We start from the raw sequence: 19,276 nt of genomic DNA on the forward strand, positions 1-19,276 counted from the left end.
GTGGTGCCTCACCATGGTACCTGCAAATACGCTTCCATCTATGAAGTATAAACCACAGTAAATGCGTTTCTTGAACCTGACGGAACAGGAGTTTGAGCAAACAACTGCAGCATATGTATCCTTTACAAACTGTGTATGTAGATAACATGAGCAACAACAGCTGTGAAGTGGAAGAAGAGTATAAAGGTTTTTCGTAGCTCTCGCATGAGCCACTAACCCTTGCTGCTAGCTATTAGTTGCCCTTAACGGCACTGAAGCACAAATAGGTACTTTACAACAGCTTTCAGATCTTCACCTTGCTATATAGATATACCCATAGAAGGAAATGGAGAGACACCTACCTTGCTTTTTGGTTTCTAATTATGCCATTGACACAGATATTTGCCATTTGAAAGCAGTATATGTTTAAGTTAATGAGTATTTCTTTTTTACTGTTCATGCGCTGTTTTTTTTATGAACAGGCAGTACTGAAGGCCACAATTGCATTTTATTTACCTCCTTTATATCTTATATTCAATAATGCATCTTATTTCATCATTTTGATGTATTTCCACTAGGAAGTCAAGTGTTTTGCAACAACAAATTAAAAGAACAACCTCCAAGCAAATAAAGGAGCATCACTTGGGGATAGAGAAACAAAACCACACAGGCACCAGCTCTGAGCAAGATTTCACAGGTACCAAGTTAGTACTGGCTCCCATATGTTCCTGCGTTGCTTTGCCACTTGCTGCTCCTGGATATATACAATCCTGCCTGGATCCTGTTTTTTCTGGGTTTGTTTTTTGCCAGTTTAGCAGGCCAAATGGTTTCACTGAGGGACCACAGAATTGCCCAAGCCAACACAACAGGCGCAGCAGAAACCCCTGGCAGCAGGGAGGTACAGGGGACAGCAACCCCCTCCATGTCAGCCAGCCCTAAAACCAGCTTAGCTCAGCTCCAAAACCCCACCTTTACAAGCTGTATTCTCTAAATCCTAAAAGTAGTTCAACCTGCTATTAAAAATAGATAAGTGTGGATTTCCTTTTAGGAGCAATTTTCTTTTGAAGTCGCTTTGCTCTTGCTTCAAGATCAGAAGATGCTTCTAGGCCAAATTTTCTTTCTAAAATATGTAAATACAAATTACTGAATATGAAAAGAAAGCTGAGTTTAACTTAACATTCTAAGTCTCTTACCCAAATACATTAGTACTGGCATTAATAATATAAAGTGTTAAAATATGCATGGCCATGCATATTTAAGAAGTGCAGAAAAAATTTATGCTACCCAATGTGGAAATTATAAAGGGAGACGTTGGCCACACTGTAGCTGTGTGTGTTTTGGGGAGGATTATGAACAGATTAGCACAGATACAGGAAATACTATTCAAGATAACATGTGCCTTCATTAGCATCAATTACCAGTTCAAGAAATCTGGTGAATCACCATTCTGATTACAGTGTTACAGCTATACACTGTCACTTATACCATCATCTTAACATCATAGTCACCTTTCAATAGGGAAAACAGTAACATCGAAGTAACGTGGGATAAACATAATACTTTGCAGTGCCAAGCACCGTAAGTAAAAATGCAGTTGTCTTGCATTGTCTTGCTGTTTTAGGAACACTGGTGCATTTATATTGCCTTAAAATTTTCTTACTTGGCTTTCAGCTTTTTAACAAAATTACTGCATCTGATTTCTTTTCCCCACAGCAAATAATGGGGAAGGGTGATCAGAATCAGCTTTGTGTAGTAACACCACCAGTATAAGTACAGATACTACCCTTCCAAAAATAAGAGGCCTCAAGCCTTTTCTTTACACTGCATCAGATCAACAAAACACTGTCAAACAACCAAATTATTCCCCCCAATACGTATGCTGCAAGGCACAGTCTCACAGATAAATAATTTTGGGATAACTCAGTAATAATTTTCTCCCTGTGGAGCAACTCATATGAGCAAAACTGGAGAAACAAATAGATAGGTTACTTAGTGCTACAGCTGAAATCAAATAAATTTTCTGATCTTTGCATTTGAAAGCCTTTGCTTATATTACATTATAGTAAGCATTAGCACAAAATTTAGTCTTTATAGAGTAAAAGTCTGCAAATTTGGAATTGCCTTTTTTTTTTTTTTTTTTAACTTTCATAGCAAGATCCCGGTCACAAGAAATTTTAGCACCCGAGAGCGAGAGAATGATCCAGCAGTAACACCAGGAGAGACCATGGGTAACAGCTGATAGCAAATAAAGTACCCACTTGCAATGCAGAACAAAAGCCACTTTTCCTTCCCAAGGCTCCCACCTAAATCAGGGTTCCCTCTCAGCATTATAAGAGGTGAAAGGAACAGATCACGATGCCAAGTATGCACAGCATAGCTAAGTGACACATTAAAGATATCATGTATTTAATTGAAACCCTTCATTACAGTGCAAAGAAAGGGCAGCAAAAGAGCAGTGGATTTTGCTTGCCTGCAGCAAGAAGAGAATATTCTGAAATTAAAAAGCGTAGATGCAATAACTTTGCAAGAGTAAGATCTTTTAAGCCATAGAATAGAAGCAGCATGTACCTTTTGACTTGGGGCATTTATGAATTTGCCCGATAAAAGTGTAGTGTATTACTACATAGAATTATACAAAGAATGGGATGGAAAGGGACTGGATGGTCCCATGACTAATTTCTACAACAGCACAGTTCACTTCTGATTGAACCAAGCATACAGACAATGCTGGCAGTAATTAAAAAACACTTTAGGTTTAAACAACTGCAAGAGGACAAAACTTTAGGTAAGCAAGCTTTAACAGATTTCCACTAAGTCTTCAGCAGACTGACATTACACTATATAATATGAAGACTTTATCTAGTTCAAATCCAGATCAGAAAATTGGCGAAGAATATCCACCTTTGTGAGTTATACTACATTACCTTTTCATATAAAATTGGAAATGGTTAGCACTGGGCTACCTCCAGTCCATCAACCATCACTAAAGTTGCTGTCCTCTAAGGGAACAAAAGTGGTCCTGTACATACTCTTCAGTTGACCAGCATGGGAGAGTGATCAGCACAGACTGCTGATGGAAAACAGGCAGAACAAGTGGAAGCCAATACAGACTGGGAAGCTGGATTGCTTGAACTACTGCTGCCACTGACCAGGATTTGCCTCTGTGTTCACTTCAGAGGGTTTGTGATGATTCCTAGCAACTCTGTGGCGTGTGAGGCAAAGTTTAAACTACTGATAGGAGAGCAAATCCCCCTCTGTCAACTCCTTTTCCTTGTCAACCAGGACAGGACTCTCCCAACAATCCCAAGGAGTATGTGTGGATGAAAAGGAAAGCAGGGATACTCCATCTCCTGCTGGCACACAACTCCCAGTAGTCCCTGTGAACAACTGGACTAACCACAGATGTACTGTTGCCAATCTAGACTGCTTTCAGCTCCAGGATCCAAGCATCTCAGACCAAGGATGGGACAACTCCTTCTGAAAGCAGAGATCATTTCATCATCTCTTGGGTGGGGAAGAGGCAAACAAGAACACACTGATCCTTTCAGCTTTTGAAATGTTATGAGAAGGAAAAAAAAAAAAAAAACACCAAAAAAAAACCCTGTAGCAATGTGTTTCAGCTTTGCCATTACAAAACGGCTGTGTTTCTCACAGCACCCCCAATTATTGGGAAGAGGAAATGGTTGGCTGGCATGCCCCTACGTTTTTTCCTAGGATAGACCCTGGAAAAAAGACTCAAAAAGCAAACACACCAGAGTAGTAGCAGACATTCCTGTCAGATCCATTTCGAGTGGCAGCATGGAAAATTGACAGAAATGTCGCTGAGCAGCTGCAGGGGGGTCCCACAGCCCAGCCACTGCAGCCGGCCCGCCAGCAATACCCTCAAATCCTGCTCGAGATTCAGGCACAGCTCATCAGACCTACTGTGCTCCCAGCAAAACATTTGGGGCTCAGACAGTCTTTCTGTCACGAATTTCCAGTAACAACTACTCTTGGCAATAAGGGAGCTGCTCGCTGTACTTCACTCATTAGTGGAGAGCATTAGCCAGTTATTTAGGATTGCTGGCTGTTTCTAAAGCACACAAATTCAATCTTCAGAAAAAGCAAGGCAAAGTTCATTCTTCTCCTTCCTCCATCCCTGCCTGACACAGCTCTGGAGTTAGATTTCAGAAGCAGTATTTATTGCAGAAGCTTTCTATTTATTCATTTTCCAAGATCAGTTGCACACTGAAGGAGGAGGAGCAACTGCTGGATTTGAAAGCAATCTTCATTCTCTGAAGAATGTCTCCAAAAGGCAGCTACAGAGCCATATAGGACTGCTCACCTATTAAGTAGCATTTACCTTCCCCCAAAACAAGACAAATTCCAGGATGCACAACATTGTGCACAATGTGATGTCCAACATTGTGTAAGCCTTCGACATTCCTGCAGTCTCCTCCAAAAAAGTAACCCTGATACTTGCTATGGAAACTGTTGAGCTGCAGTACTTGGGAGAGAAATGCACTATAGGTAATACAGTATTTTGCTTCTTGGCCATCTTGGGCTTGAATTGCTCCAGCTTCTTGCTATTACATCAACAGGCCCACTGGCCACATGCCCTGTAGCCTGAGAGGGCACTAAGAGAGGTCAGGAATTTATTCATAAATTTGTTAGTGAAAGAATAGTAAGGCTTTGTTTAAGACCTTTCAGCATTTTCAGATTCCTCAGAAAAGAGTATATTTAGCTTTTGTGAATTGTTGGCTGCCATCACACCATGAAACAATTAGCTTGACAGGTCACTAATCCAGATATAAAAGAGGTTTTTATCTGGTCCATTGATAAGAAGTTTGCTGGATGGATCCACTTACCGTGAGGTCAAACCCGTGGTCTCCCATTCTTTGCTTGGCAAAAGACCATCAGCAGTTCATACCAAATCTGGCTCACCGTACTTCCAAAATAGAGCACATTCGGCATATGCCTGAATCCTTGTAGGTGCAGACATAAGTTCTATGTTACAAAAAGAAAGATTTTTCATATTCCAAGCAGACCTTCTGGCATTCTGATCAAAAACTCATTTGAATAAATACATTCTTCCTATTTAAACTTTCCCTTACAGTTTCAGTCAAATCTTCAAAAATATTACATTGCCCTTTCTAAGCTGCTTTTTTTTCTGCCCAGTACTGGCAAAATCACTGCATTCCTTCCAGAGATCAGTGAAAAATAATCTGAACATACAATCTTTTGTACTTTATTTTCAAATAATTTAATCATTTTTTTCTCAGCTAAGTACTCAACAAGAAAAGAAACCATGCCCCTACAACTTCAAAGATCTAAGCAATTTAGTTTTATTACTCTTGAGGTTTCTGACTTACAGCATATAAAATTCAGCATTGTCCCTAAAAATGAATAGAGATTTAAAAACTTTAAGCGACTAACTGGCATTCAACCCTCAACCTCTCTTTAAATCCACCAGCTCCTGCTGCTCCTATTAATAAACATTCTTTCTCAGATTTCCACTTCATCCTGCCATGCTCGAATAGGAAACATTTTTGTTGACTGGGAAACAATTGAGTAGGACCAAATGCTTTAGTTCTGCTACCCCTCAACATGACACAAAAGGTAACAATAAAAGATATCACTTCCTAAATGAGTAAAACCTACTCGCAGTCATCCTAAATTTGCCTTAGGGCAACCAGAAATACCAAATTGTAACTTCTGTTAAGCAGTCTGTAGCAACAGTGTCTGCAAGTCTGCCAATACAGCTCATGCAATAAGTAGTGAGAAAACTTGTTAATGCAGTTTAGAGATTCTTTTGTATTTCACAAACATGGACAATACGGCAGTGAGTACAAAACACCTGGAGAATACCATTCACAGATCAACTCTTTATTGTTTTCTCTCAACCACTGAGAAAAGTGGTTGGTAATAAAATTGGTGGCACTATTAAGCATAGATTTTTGTCACCAACAATCATCTAATCCTGACAGCATACATCTAGACAGGCAGCAGTCTACAGTCCACTTCAAAATTATACAAAAACTAGTTCTTCAGTTACAGCATCTGTCCTACCATCTTTTCAACGCCTTAATAAATTGGACCTCAAAACTTTGTTAAAACATTTGAAGCTCGACCAGGACACCTGAGTGCCATACCCAACTGAAGCTGCAGATGTTTAGCCAGTATCTCTAAATGCCCAGAAGCTAGTTCTGAAAGATTACATTTTGATCCTTTAAAGAAAAAAGGCCAACAAAAATCACTGTTTTACAAGTTTTTAATTAGGCTGTTAGATTCCATTAGATTTGATTGCAAGTATTTTATCATGAAAGTTTACAACTACTAAGACAAATGGAAGCATCTAATTTTTCTTTTTCCTGAATTCTTCCACAGTTGTACGTTAAAAAAAAGTCTTATCATATGCCAAAGAACCTCAAAGCATAATTAAGTACAAGCTTACTATCAAAGGAAGTCTAGCCATCCTGCATTATCCTAGCTAAGAACTTATGAAAATAAAATCTTATCATAAATTTTCCATTTTAAATGCCAGGCTGGTCACTAATGAAATCTAAAAATATTTTTCTACTAATTTAATGATGATGTACATACGTTCATTAAATACTGCAGCATGCAGCTTTGCATGGCACACATAACATGCTCATGCTAAATAGATGACATAGTTTCCATAAGAATTAGTAGCAATGGAAAATGACAACTTATACAGACCCGCAGAATATAATCATGACATTGTTCATTAATGCCTGCCACCACTGTTAACTCTATTCCAGAAAGTCTCAAGAGGAAGCCAGATATAGTAGCAGAAGCTGATGAACTTTCAGCTGCAAGGGGGTGGGAGGGAAAGGAAGCAGACCGATTAGTTGAATAGATTTATTGTATGCACATATTCTATGTTAAAACCCTGTATCTACTATAACATAAATTTTTTTGAGTCATTTGACTGTTCACAATTCAAATACAGGAAAATGCTATCAGGCTAACATGTGTTTGTTCAGCAGGAAACCTTTTCTTTAAAATGTAAAATGAGGTAGTGAAAAGCCAAAACTTTGCTAGAATTATCATACTACTATTTCTCAAATGTGAGAAGGACCTTTTGATGTTCTCCCGTCACATTAGAAAACCATCTCCTAAGTCCATATGAGCTCCAGAGAAAAATACAATGCAGTTAACAGTTGAAATGCAGTGTTCTCTCTCTCAAAGATTTAAGACATTATCATATTACTTTCTTCATTTTAGCTAGCAGATCTTATTCTCAAGCCACAAATATTTTCTGAATTTTCCTTATAATATATCACAAATATAGCCAAAGCATCTTAAAGCAAATCTGTAAGCAAAGTTTCTTATTCTTGTTGCTGTATTTTAATGGTCTTTGACATTGGCAGAGTCTACATACAACCAATTTTGCAAAATGCACTATAAGTTGACCTGCGCTTCAAGAAAACAATTAAACTGAAAGACATTCCTTTAGGCTGTTCACAATTCACATAAAGATCATAACCCTTAAAAATCGTGAGAAAAGGACTCTGACTACCATTCTTGCAAAACAAGGCTAAAATGAAGTAGTACTGCTCATTTAATCACTGCAATGTCAAAAAAAAAAAAAAAAAGAGGGAAAGCAAATTATTTGCCTTGTATTAATTTATAACACTGTATTAAAAAAGAAGATGAAATAAAAAGAAGATAAAATACACAAGTGTTTGGGAGAGGAAACAATCTGACCAAAGCCCGAACATAGGTACATAATATACATCACCCAATGCAGTAATAGAGCAAAATAAGTGTTATTTGCTTAATTAAACAGAATAAGAAGAAACACATCCCAATTAAAAAAAAAAAGTTTGGTTGCAGGTTTACAAAACACACTGACAGTGAATTAATTCAGTCACCATGCAAATAGTATCAACTGTTATTGTCGCTCATCCACAGACTGCAGCAGTCCTGCCACCGAAACAAAACTTCCTCATTCTTACAACTGGCATTGGTGACAACGGTCAAGAACTCCAAAAATGATTACATTTTACATCGCTATGTGGACATTGGATATTTTTGCATTGCAACTGATTTGTGTTAGAAGTGTTTTGCCTTCAAAAGCACAGTGTTTTGTCCACATTTCACTTCCACTTTGAAGTCACAGATCAGCTCCTACTAGCTCAGGAAGGAAAATAAATTGTTGTTGCTGTTATGTTTTAGCACTGTGGGGCAAAACGCCAGACTGTCTGGCAGCCAACAGACCGACCACAAATCTTTCTCCTTTTTTTCTCCCCTTTCCCCCCCCAACAAAAGAATGAATATCAACAACCAATTAAGGCGCCTGGAAAGGAATGCACTAATACTGTCCAGGATTATGCTTGAGACAGTAGTTATGTTTTAAAGTTCCTGTCACTGTCACTAGTAATGGAAATAACTTACAGTATTTCAAGCTAGCTCTTCCAGTCAATTAGGACTTATAATTTGTATACTATTGTTATTAAACTTATTAAATTAGACTAGCAAAATTACAAACTGATTGAGTAACGACATTCAAAATTGAAGACTCAGAGTAATAGTAAAAGAATTCTGAAATTCAGGTAGCCATGTGATCGACTTGATTGACAAGTTAAGTTTGGAAAGAAGGTTTGGAAAGCAAGCAAGATACTAAAGGACAGTGCATTTCTACACTGGCATCACTAGTCTCAAGTAACTAAGAAACAGGATGACTGGCTACAATTATAAAGAAATTTGAGAAATATGACCTTCTTAACAAGGAAAAAAAAAAAACCAAACTGTTTTGAAAGAAAAAAGGAAGCATTATTTTGATCATCATCAGTTATTCTCACCATTCCATATACCTGCTGTATTGCTCACTTATTTTGTTTAATCTCAATCCAAGGCATCATCTACAGAGTTGGAAGCACCAAATATACCAAAGGTAAACCAAACTCTACAGAAAAATATTAGGCTTCTCCCCTCCTCACATGCTTAGGCTCTGTAAAACAAAGACTAGCAAAACACAGCATAAGTGAAATTAGTAAAATCAAAACTGAAATACTCCACCTTGTAGCATTACATATTATACCAACACTTTAAAGAGAATAAAGAATTTTTTTTAACTAAAACCTTGTACTATGAATGAAAAGCTGATATCTTCTTCCATAAGTAATCTAAAAGAATGGCCACCTTCCCACTCCAATCAGCTAACTTCATTTCTGTTTAAAAAATAAACCAAGAACTCTTAGATGACTTAAAGGCTACAGCAAAATCTGAAGGCGTTTAAGTATTTCAGGATGGGATTTATGGCAGAGTTCTGAAATGGATACTCCTAGTTCCTGTTGCTTTTACTGGAATATTTTTATAGAGAGTCACTTTTTTCCCACCCTACCCTTTTCCTTTACTGAATTTCCACACAGTAACTTAGATTTGACCATCACCGGACATCTGAACAACAACAAAAAAAAGTTACAGCTGGATCCTGTATTAGTCCCAGCTGCACAGGATCTTTGGCTGCCTTCAGAAAACAAGAGAGCCAATAGGAAAACAGTAGGAGAACTTCTTTTAGCAGCTTACCTTTGAATAAATTGTTTTTCCATATGCTACTACAACAAACTATTTTACTACTCAATGCAAACTGAAGTTATTCTTCCTATTTTTCATCCCTTTTCTAAAAAAAAAAAAAAAAAAAAAAAAATTCTTCTTCAAAAACCTTTACTACAAAATGCCAGAAAATAATCATCTCCATATGGTCTTTCAAGTCTAACATACCACAATGGATATATCTGCCAAGTCCACCCACCCACAGGCTCCATAAACTTTAGAGTATTATTTGTATTTAATTTGGATTACCAATTTCACCCAACCTTTTCCCTTCATAACACATTACTTTTTCAGGCTTACAACACAGGTAGAAGATACAAAAGGAAAATAAGTTTTCAGCAAAATAAGAACAGTAACATAACGTATACTCTCTTTACTTTGGATATCAGTGAATTCACAGTGGTAGGACTTGAACTAGTCTTCTTTTTATGTTTGCTCTTATAAAATATCACCTAATCTTTTAAAACATTCATGTGATACTATGTCATTTATTGGTACAAGACCAAGACTAAACATTGCAGTCTTTCCAACTTAACATTGCACAAAATAAGATTGAAGAGAGTTACATGTATTTCGATTTTTTAAAAAATCACTGGGGGTGGGGAAGCTTCCTCTTAGATATTTACAAAAAGAAAGTTACTATATTTAATGCACAAAAATCCACTTCCTATAGCCAAAAAAATAATCAACTCCATATGCTCCATTTATCTGTCCTTGCTAAAACATCTACAGCAAACTTGAAATGTCACAAGCTGCCTAGAAAGGTTGACCTCACGTAATACATAGAAAATAGGCTTAAGACCCAGTCTGAGATTTCCAGATTACAGAATTAATCAGCAACAGCTACACGAAGAACAAACTAGTCACATACCTGAAACCTTTTCTCTCTCCCTTCTGTGACTGCAAATGTTTTCATAGACACAACGGCCATTTCTCCAAACTTTGCCTCTGTCTAACCTTGGCTACCAGTTTCAACTTCCACTTAGGAAACAGTTTCTATACAAACTGCAATTCAGAAATAGCAGCACAAATGATAAGAGATGTTGGGAAAACAAACACAGATATTCTTGTCCCCACGTGAATGTTAGATGATGCTTAAAAATGCTGCAAGTAACTGATACGATAATTTTAATAACTAAAAGGGTGGTACAGTAGGGCAAAACTGACTTGCAGAAGAGCAAGTTAAATAATAATAAAGTTCTGTAAAATAAAAAAGTTACTTTTGAGACTATAAACATATACTTCCATAATACAGACTACCCATTTAGGCATTTATGTGACGGATACCACATGCAAAATGAGTTTTCATGAATTAGTATATACCGGGGTTACAAAATCCAAAACTAAACTAAAGACTGCTTCAGTCTTATAGACGCTCTTGAAGGTATACTCCTGAAATACTCTTGATTTGGGTGGGTCCCAAGCAGAACCCTTTCAGTTAAGAGAAAAATGAAATTTAAAAAATTAGAACCAAAAATAAGAAAAACTTAAAGGGAGAACCACAAAACTATATATAGACACACATTCACCTACCCCATGCAATAAAGTCCACAGACCTACTATAATGGATCATCAGCCTGCACAGTTTGTACACAGTAGCTCCTGTGTGGGCAATCAGAAACAGCCAAGCACTTTGTATGTACAAGAAAGGGGTCAGGTCCATTTGGTCTTCTCAGGAAGGACTGAGAATGGTCCTATGTAGAACCAAGCCTCTGTCCTGTATATGTTAGGAGTTTCATGGTCAGAGAATGCATTTAACTTGCAAGGTTCTTCCCAAGGAACAGAGTTTCTCTGTAACAGAGCCACCATCTCTTCTTACAGCCACTCAGTTTAACCTCAACTTCCTGGGAAAACTTTTCTCCACATCCCCTAGGCTGGCCAGTTATGAGATGCTGAAACAAAAACATGCAGCAGAGCTTTAAAAATTCAAAAATTGCATTTGCAAGTGGTCATAGTTGTACTTAGAGTACACAGCCTGGTGGGAAAATTCCTCCTCGGTGTATTAGAATGACTAGGCAGGAAGTTCATTAGTCCAAACTTACATGAGCAAGAAAGAAAAAAACGTATTTTGAATCTGAATATAAGAAAACTGCTTCAAGCGACCATAATTCCTTATTTTATAATATCCAATGCAACTACAAGTGTCCCTTTTGACAATTCCTCCTCTTTTGTCGTAAGGCACCAGGAGCTGTTTATGTCAGAATTTGACCCCACATACAACACTGCTTATGACCTAAACAAGGATCTTATTAAGGAACATGGTATCTACAGTACATGGAAGCAAAAATGTAACAGCAAATAAAGACTCTTAAATACCTGGAATAAAACAAGAAAACAACCAGAATGGTATTTTGCAATATGAATCAGATAGTAAAAAAAAAAAAAAAAAAAAAAAAACCAACCACCAACCAAAACCACCACACATCTCCATGCTAGAAGTTACACTGACAATTAATGAGGCAGTTTTATAAAAACGTAGAGGTGACTCATTAAATTATTACATCTCACAGTTCCTCTTAGAGAAAACCGTAAGAGGCAGTTCCCTTACTTACACATGCCAATTTTTTCAGCCTTTTTTTGTGCGTGCATGTGTGAGAACAAGAGTGAGCACAAGAGGGATTGGACACATTTCTTTTCCTACCCATCAACTCCTTCTGCCAAAGTACGCCTAGCGTAGCACTTGATTTTAATCTAATTTGACTGAGGAGTAGATATTCTTACAAGCTGTGTGAGAACCAGTAGCTGGGTAGAAGACCCACTAAAATGAATTCCCAGAGTTATTGTTCAGCCTCTTCCACACCCTGAGAGTCAGCAGACTTGTGTTTCATTGTTTTCACACAGCTTTTTTGTTTTGTTAGAAACTCAAGGTATTACATCTAAAAATCAACAAGTTTCTCCTTTTGTATTAAGGACCTGCATCTGCAAAGAACAGCAGCAGCTCCTCAAATCCAACCAAGCCCTTGGATATGATAGCGAAAGCCAGACTTGAGTTCAGATTCAACTTTCACAAACGAACTGATCTTCAATTCTTGTTAAAGAATTGTCTTATGGAATTCAGAAGAATTATTAGTTAATAGTCTTGCGGTAAAAGTTATCCTTGTTGGTACAATTTCCATTGGGTTGCTAAATAACAGCATCAGCTTCACAGTTCTTCCATATACCTGGCATGAGGTGACTATTTCTTTTTATAATAAACAGAACATCTGAAAATGAGGCTAATTAGTAAAACATGCCAAGAAGCCCGACCTGTTGAAAAATTAGATCAAAGATCTTCAGTACTCCATATCCTAGATTAGATTCTGATTCAGATTTCACAAGCTTCCAGCATGCAACATTTCCTGTTAACTCCATGAGATCCTATTGAATTTATCAAATACTTTTTTCCTAGGAAATGCTAGATAATATTTGTGTTTGCCTTTTAACATGTCAACTTCTATTGGAAAACCTATCCACTTACATCATACCTATGTATAAGCAGATATCAGAACTTCAACGAAATTGTGGAAGCCGCTATGCATCCCTTTATTTTCCTTAAATAAAACTTTGTATTACCAAATAATGGTTTTAAAGAACCTCAGAAAGTAATGAAATAAATGTGACACAGATGTTCACACACACAAAAAAAAAAAAAGAAAAAAAAAGCTTGTTTTTACTTCATAGCAACCAAATAGGTCAAGCCATTTCCTTCTTCAGTCAAATCTCAGAGGACCACAAAACACATGATTTTCTAGTGGATTTTGTGTGTCTATCCCACTAAGAGGAAACACTGCTGTCCAAAAAATTTGCAATACTAAGCTTTCCCATGAAATTGTTGGAATTAAAAGAAGGAAGTAATATGCAATTAAAACCAATTTGCTAGATGTTAAAGTTATACAAATGGCATAATTGAATACACTTTTACTACCTACCTCACATATCTTTCCTATACAACATATTGCTTTAAAAGAATACACAGCGAAGAAGTCAGAAATACCAATGTTACATCTGTTCACATAATTTTTCCGTTGCTTCTCTAAATCTTAAAGTAAAATATCACATGTTCTTCATCTCCAGGGGATTCCTGCCTTACAGCTCTCTATAAATTGACAGGTTTTTCTAATAAGCCAGCTGCTAAGTACTATTTTTATCCTCTGAATGAAGCACATGGTCAACAACTCCGAACTCTTCACTAAAATAACTGCAATCCTTCCGTACATGCTTAAGAACTCATGAGCTACAGGTAGACAAAGCAAAGCAGACATCATTAACTATCACTTTAGTTTTAAAAGGAGGAAAAAATTCATATAGATTCATTCAATTATCACAAAACACTATCCTACACGCTGGCTAGTCCCACGCAGGAGTCTACAGCGAACGTCACGTGATCCCACAACCTGATTAAATCTGTTTGTGTGTTCAAACAGGAAAATTAATGTGGCATAGGAGAACATAACTTATTTCATAACTTTTAGATTGCAAAAGTGTTCCAACACTTTTGCATTGCCCTTTTACCGCCATTTTGATTACAACTTTTCTACAGACTATTTTTTAAGAAAGAATAAATTATAACATCTCACTCTTTACTTGTCAATAACCACTCAGGATGTCAGCATGCATCCACAGACATCAAAAAAAGGTAATTGGGTGGAAACAACATTAAGAGCTCTGGTTTAGACTCATTAAGCTTAAGATGACAATTACGCAATCTTAAGATGTCAAACAAGCCAACATTTTAGCTGGGACAGACGGTACTGGATCCAGAGCACACAGTATATGCTGCGAGTCACCAGTTTAAATACGATAGTTCCATTTTTATTTGCAAATTTGATTATCCAGAAACAAGATGTAGAAAGAGAGCATTAAACTAAGCACAGGGTCCTGCAAATCTTCACAAAAAAGTTGGAAGCAGAAAGATCATCTTCCAAATGAAAAAGCGATTAACAAGATAAGAGTGGAACGAGGGGAGAACAGTCAAAAAAGCCAAAAAAAGAGCAAGATTTCAAAAAGAAAAATATAGTAAACAGTACTAGAGGCAGCTGGCAGGACAAAGAGGAGGAAGGGAATGTACTGAGTATAAGGGGTCAGGACAAGTGCAGAAAGGACCTAGGATGAACCTGGAGGAGATACTCTTCAGACAGTGACTGCAAACAGCTCATTCAATGACTTTCAACATCAAAAGGAGATGGGGCAGTAGTTCAAAAAGTAAAGCGGGGCCAAAGATGGGGTGTAAAAAGAAACAGACTAAAGCATGTTTGCATTGGGAAGTAAAGGAAGAGAGCAAAAGATAGCAGCAGATAAGATGGAGCTACAGTATAAGCAAAACAATTTAAAACTTTTAAAACCTTTCTGTTGTACTAGGAAAGGAGAGACTTATAGGACAAAAAAGATGGCAAGCAGAAGAAACTGGAGGAAAGCCACAACATATTTAATTCATTCTTCCCTTGAAAAAGTGTTCAAAATCCTGTAAAGAAAGAAGGGGAGGCAATAAATATGATGGGATTAAGAAATTTGATGTGAACTGCAGAATATATCTTGGAAAATAGCGTGTTGCCTCAAGATCTGCAGCCCCTCAACTGGTAAAAGCTTTTGTAACTCCAGTGATAGTAAAAGATTGCAATATCCATTCAGCAACAGTAGCACATGGGGAGCCCACTCTCAGGTATCTATTACTATGATTCCCAGACATTGTTCTGCAAAGTACACTCAGTTCCTGTAAGTAAATCCTACAGCTTTCCTTCCTAGATGTAATAGTACACACAGACGCTATGTTATAGGCATACTGTTCCCCTAAATCCATGGCATGCTTACATTGCTGAGCACAAGCCACCAAATACTATTATACAACAATACATAAAGTTTGGCAATCGACAGCCTCTGGAAATTGTATCAGCAAAAATTTCATGTCTTCTTCCAAGTCACAGCTAAAAATATTGAACATCAGGCTAAGAAAAAACTTAATGTATTACTGCAATTAACAGGCCCATTTTCTGATACCACCAGAAATAACTAATATTTAGAACATAATTATTAATATTTTGTTATGGCATTTTTTATTAGAGCGATAACAGATTTAATGGTTTTTGGGGGCTAAAAATTAAGATACTACTGAGCTCACAGGTAATCTGTACAAATAGGAGATTAGTTCAGCATGAAGAAATATTTATTTAGCAAAAAGAGACTTAGTGTGAAGCTCTGCTGGCTGACAAAAGTCCTATTTGTGTCATTTAGGTTTTTGTGTTCTATCTCTATATCTGCTCTTTTTCTCTCCCTAGAATCAATCCATGTGGTTGACCTAAGTCAGGTGCATTTTTATATTCTTGGCATTTCCCCAGAGTGCTATTTAAGAGTACAAACCCTCCTCTAAAGAACGTTTGGGACAACTTTTTAAAACTACCAGTACAAGCTACCAACTTTGAGGAGGAGAGAGTGAAACATATTCAACATTCTTCTGTGTTAAAATACATTTCTTACTTTAAAAGTTTCTTTTATTATAAACAAAACATGCAGATTTAGTCTTAAATGCAGAGCAAATGCCTATAACCATGAGGAGGCCACACAGACTCTTCCACCTTTAACGTCTACCTTGGAAAGATAATACAAAGTGAAAAGAACTGAACAGATCAGGCTGCTCATGTCTCAAAGTGGTATATACATATTTAATCAATTTTAAAACATTTTTCTCTAAGAAAAATTTGGGGGTTTCATTACATTTAACAGCTTTTACCTACAAATGGATAACTGCTTTGCCCTGCAGAAGAACAGAAGTCATCTTGCTAAATCTGGTTTGGCAGCAAATCCATTCTTCTGAATCCTCTGCGAGACGATCTGGTCTTTCGGTCTAGTTCCTCGTGAACGGCTGTCTACATAACAGAATCAACGTGCTACCTGGCACCATCACTGGCAAGTACAGCCAACAACTAACAGAGCTTGGCAACTGAACTGCTCTCTCCCCAAAAAAGCTTCAAAATTCAGAAATAAAGCACAGAGTTTGGGGAAGAGTAGGGAAAGCTCAATGCCATAATTTCTGCTATAAGTTGGTCTACTTGTCAAGTAAAAGCAGGATTTTAATCTTTCGTCGCGCCTGTTTAGAGCCCTTCATAGAGACAGCTTAAAACAAACATACATACAGAAGTTGGTGAGTACTCAAATCTTGAAGTCTTTTCCAAGAGGAATGGCACGGAGTTGAATTTGGGGGACTACAAAGCCCCTGCATGACTAGACTCAAATTCAGAAAAACAAAGAGAAGTACTATTCTGTGCCTTCAGCAGTGACTGTTTATACATTTCGACATTATACAGAAGATCGCTCACTGCTAGCAAGTAAGTAACCATACCACCTGCTGCCAATAGCACTATTCAACATGAGGATCCCAGTTCACTGGTACCACCCCCAACAGTAAGCATGCAAGAAAAGCTTCAGTCAAATCACAAAAGATGCAGTTTTTAAACCAAGTGAGGAGAGGGAGGAGGAGAAATTTCCTGGATTAAGTGAACCACAGAGATATTTTAATCAGAACAGAAAAGAAGGTTGAGACAAACACCAACTGACTCGGATCATATCACATCAATAATCCATGCACAGAACCTCTGCTGAAATCAATGGGAGGCTTGTGCGTAAGTGGATTGTATAATATAAATGCATGCCCCTATTTAGGGCTCCACATACAAAAGAGAAAGCAGTACTAAGAACAATTCCCTTCATTAACATTTCTCTTCCATCAAGTGCTTCTAAAATAATAAATCCTAACGTTACACAGCTCTGCTTTCATTCACAGTTTTTATCAGAGGTGGTAAAACAACTGACCCCATTTGACAAATAAGGGAACTGAAGCATAGGATGCAAATTAAACTGAAGAGCAGGGCAGCAGGCAGAACTGAACTGGGAATAGCAGTTTACCTTCTGAATCACAGTTTAATGTCCTAGATATTTAGATGTTTATCTAGTTCAAGTCTCTAATTAGGGTGATCCTGTACAGTCCTCAAATAATTTTGCATACTTCCTAAAGTACCTGTGCACAGCGATATGCTTATCTCTATGAGTTTCCCACTCAATGTCATTTTTTTTTTTTGAGGATTGCAAATGTCCTGCAGAGGTTCAAAACACTAGACTGCCCTGATCAGACTCCCCTTGTACCCCACAAGTCTCACAACTCAGTGGCAATAAAGGACTTTTAAATTGGCTGCCAAATCCACAATTTCCACATGGTTACTATTGTTAAAAATTTTTTTTTTAAATTATAAATTTACTTTCAAGTCAAAATACCAGTTCATTAGCTGGAAATGACCTAACTAATCCTTGTGTTCCAAACTGACAGCGGTCCATAAGAAAAAGCCAGACTGGATCTCTATTCAAGAAAAAAGTGCAATACTCACAAGAAGCCAGTGTAAAACTGGTTGCAAAAAAATTTCCAGTCTTATTAGTCTACAGTTGTTTACAACAAAGCCAAGTAAGGATGAACATAAACTATACTGTAATTTGACCCCAAAAAAGCAACATGTTCATTAATGTGACATGAAGTTATAAATAAAAGAATAGTTTCACTTGCATGCTAGGTAAAAATCTGACTTCACCTATAGAACCAGCCTTTAGCTAAATATAGATGGTCTCCTCCCAGGGTCCTGAGTACTTTTCCTCCCATGAAAATCCAACTTTAAAATGCTTAACGCCTCATGAAAGATTGATTCAGCAACACATCCACTTTCTAGTTTACATCTTGCATGTGATTAAGGACTATATTACACAGGGTTAGTGCCAATAACAAGCATGTCATTTCCCTTAACTACAGATGCAAGTCCATACTACTGTGAAGATAACATATTTTGAGTTGAATGAGCTTTCTGCTCTTTACAATTACAGTGTTCAACTGTTTTGAATAATAACTTTTCAGGACTGGCTTGTTTTGTCTTTTTTCCTTTTTCAGATTTTTTTTTTTCTTAAAAGAGTTAAGTCTATCACTGACAAAATGAGCAGAAATGCCTCCTGAGAAATGGCCACACTTCCAGACAACTGCTTGAAGAATTATTTTTCTGATTCATCACAGCATTTTTTTTTTCGAGTTGTCAAAACAAACACCACACCCACTTGATTTCCGAGTTCTGGGTAATTATATTTAGAATTAGCAAGCACCGTGCAACTATTAATCATACAAGGCTTAGCCCTTACTTTACCTATTTAGAAATCAGCCAATGCATTCAAACACAGTATGTTTAGCATTTTATTTAAGATACATCCTCATCGCTTCATTCTACACCACCACCACCACCACAGTCACAGAGAATATAGGGCAGTCCATTCAGTCAATCCCTCTGCCCCAAGGCAGGATCAGCTACTCCTCAGCCACCATTATCGCTGATGATACACAAGAACTGGTTATTTCAGGCAGCAGCTTTACACACGCACTCACAAAACACATTATAAATTAAAGGAGGGAAGCGAGTTGCAAGTCTGCACTGCCTCAAACTGGGACGGTGCACAAGCCGGTCTCCGAAAGATAAAAATTAAAAATAAAAGCTCCCCCAAGATGCGAGTCCGGATTTTCTAAAAGTAGTATCTGGCAGCATTAACACCCCTCCCTTCAGAAACAGTTCACCTTGTTTAAACTGGATGAACCACCCCGTGATTATCACCGAGCCTCCATTAAGATGACACACACAAACAGAGCCCTCGCAAAGCTTAATTATTCTTTTCACTGCTCGTACGCTGCCGGACACGCACTTTTTTCTTTCTTCCCCCCGCTCCCTCTCCCCAGCAGACGAGC

The 19,276-nt window shown here is 37.5% G+C and overlaps 1 protein-coding gene across 1 annotated transcript in view; it reads right to left on the bottom strand.

Moving 5' to 3' along the window:
- Positions 1-19,276, bottom strand: part of CYTH3 (cytohesin 3) — a 52,912-nt gene that overhangs the window by 32,887 nt on the left and 749 nt on the right. The window lies entirely within an intron of this gene.

Source organism: Harpia harpyja, chromosome 21 (assembly GCF_026419915.1).
Source record: "Harpia harpyja isolate bHarHar1 chromosome 21, bHarHar1 primary haplotype, whole genome shotgun sequence".
NCBI lineage: Eukaryota > Metazoa > Chordata > Aves > Accipitriformes > Accipitridae > Harpia > Harpia harpyja.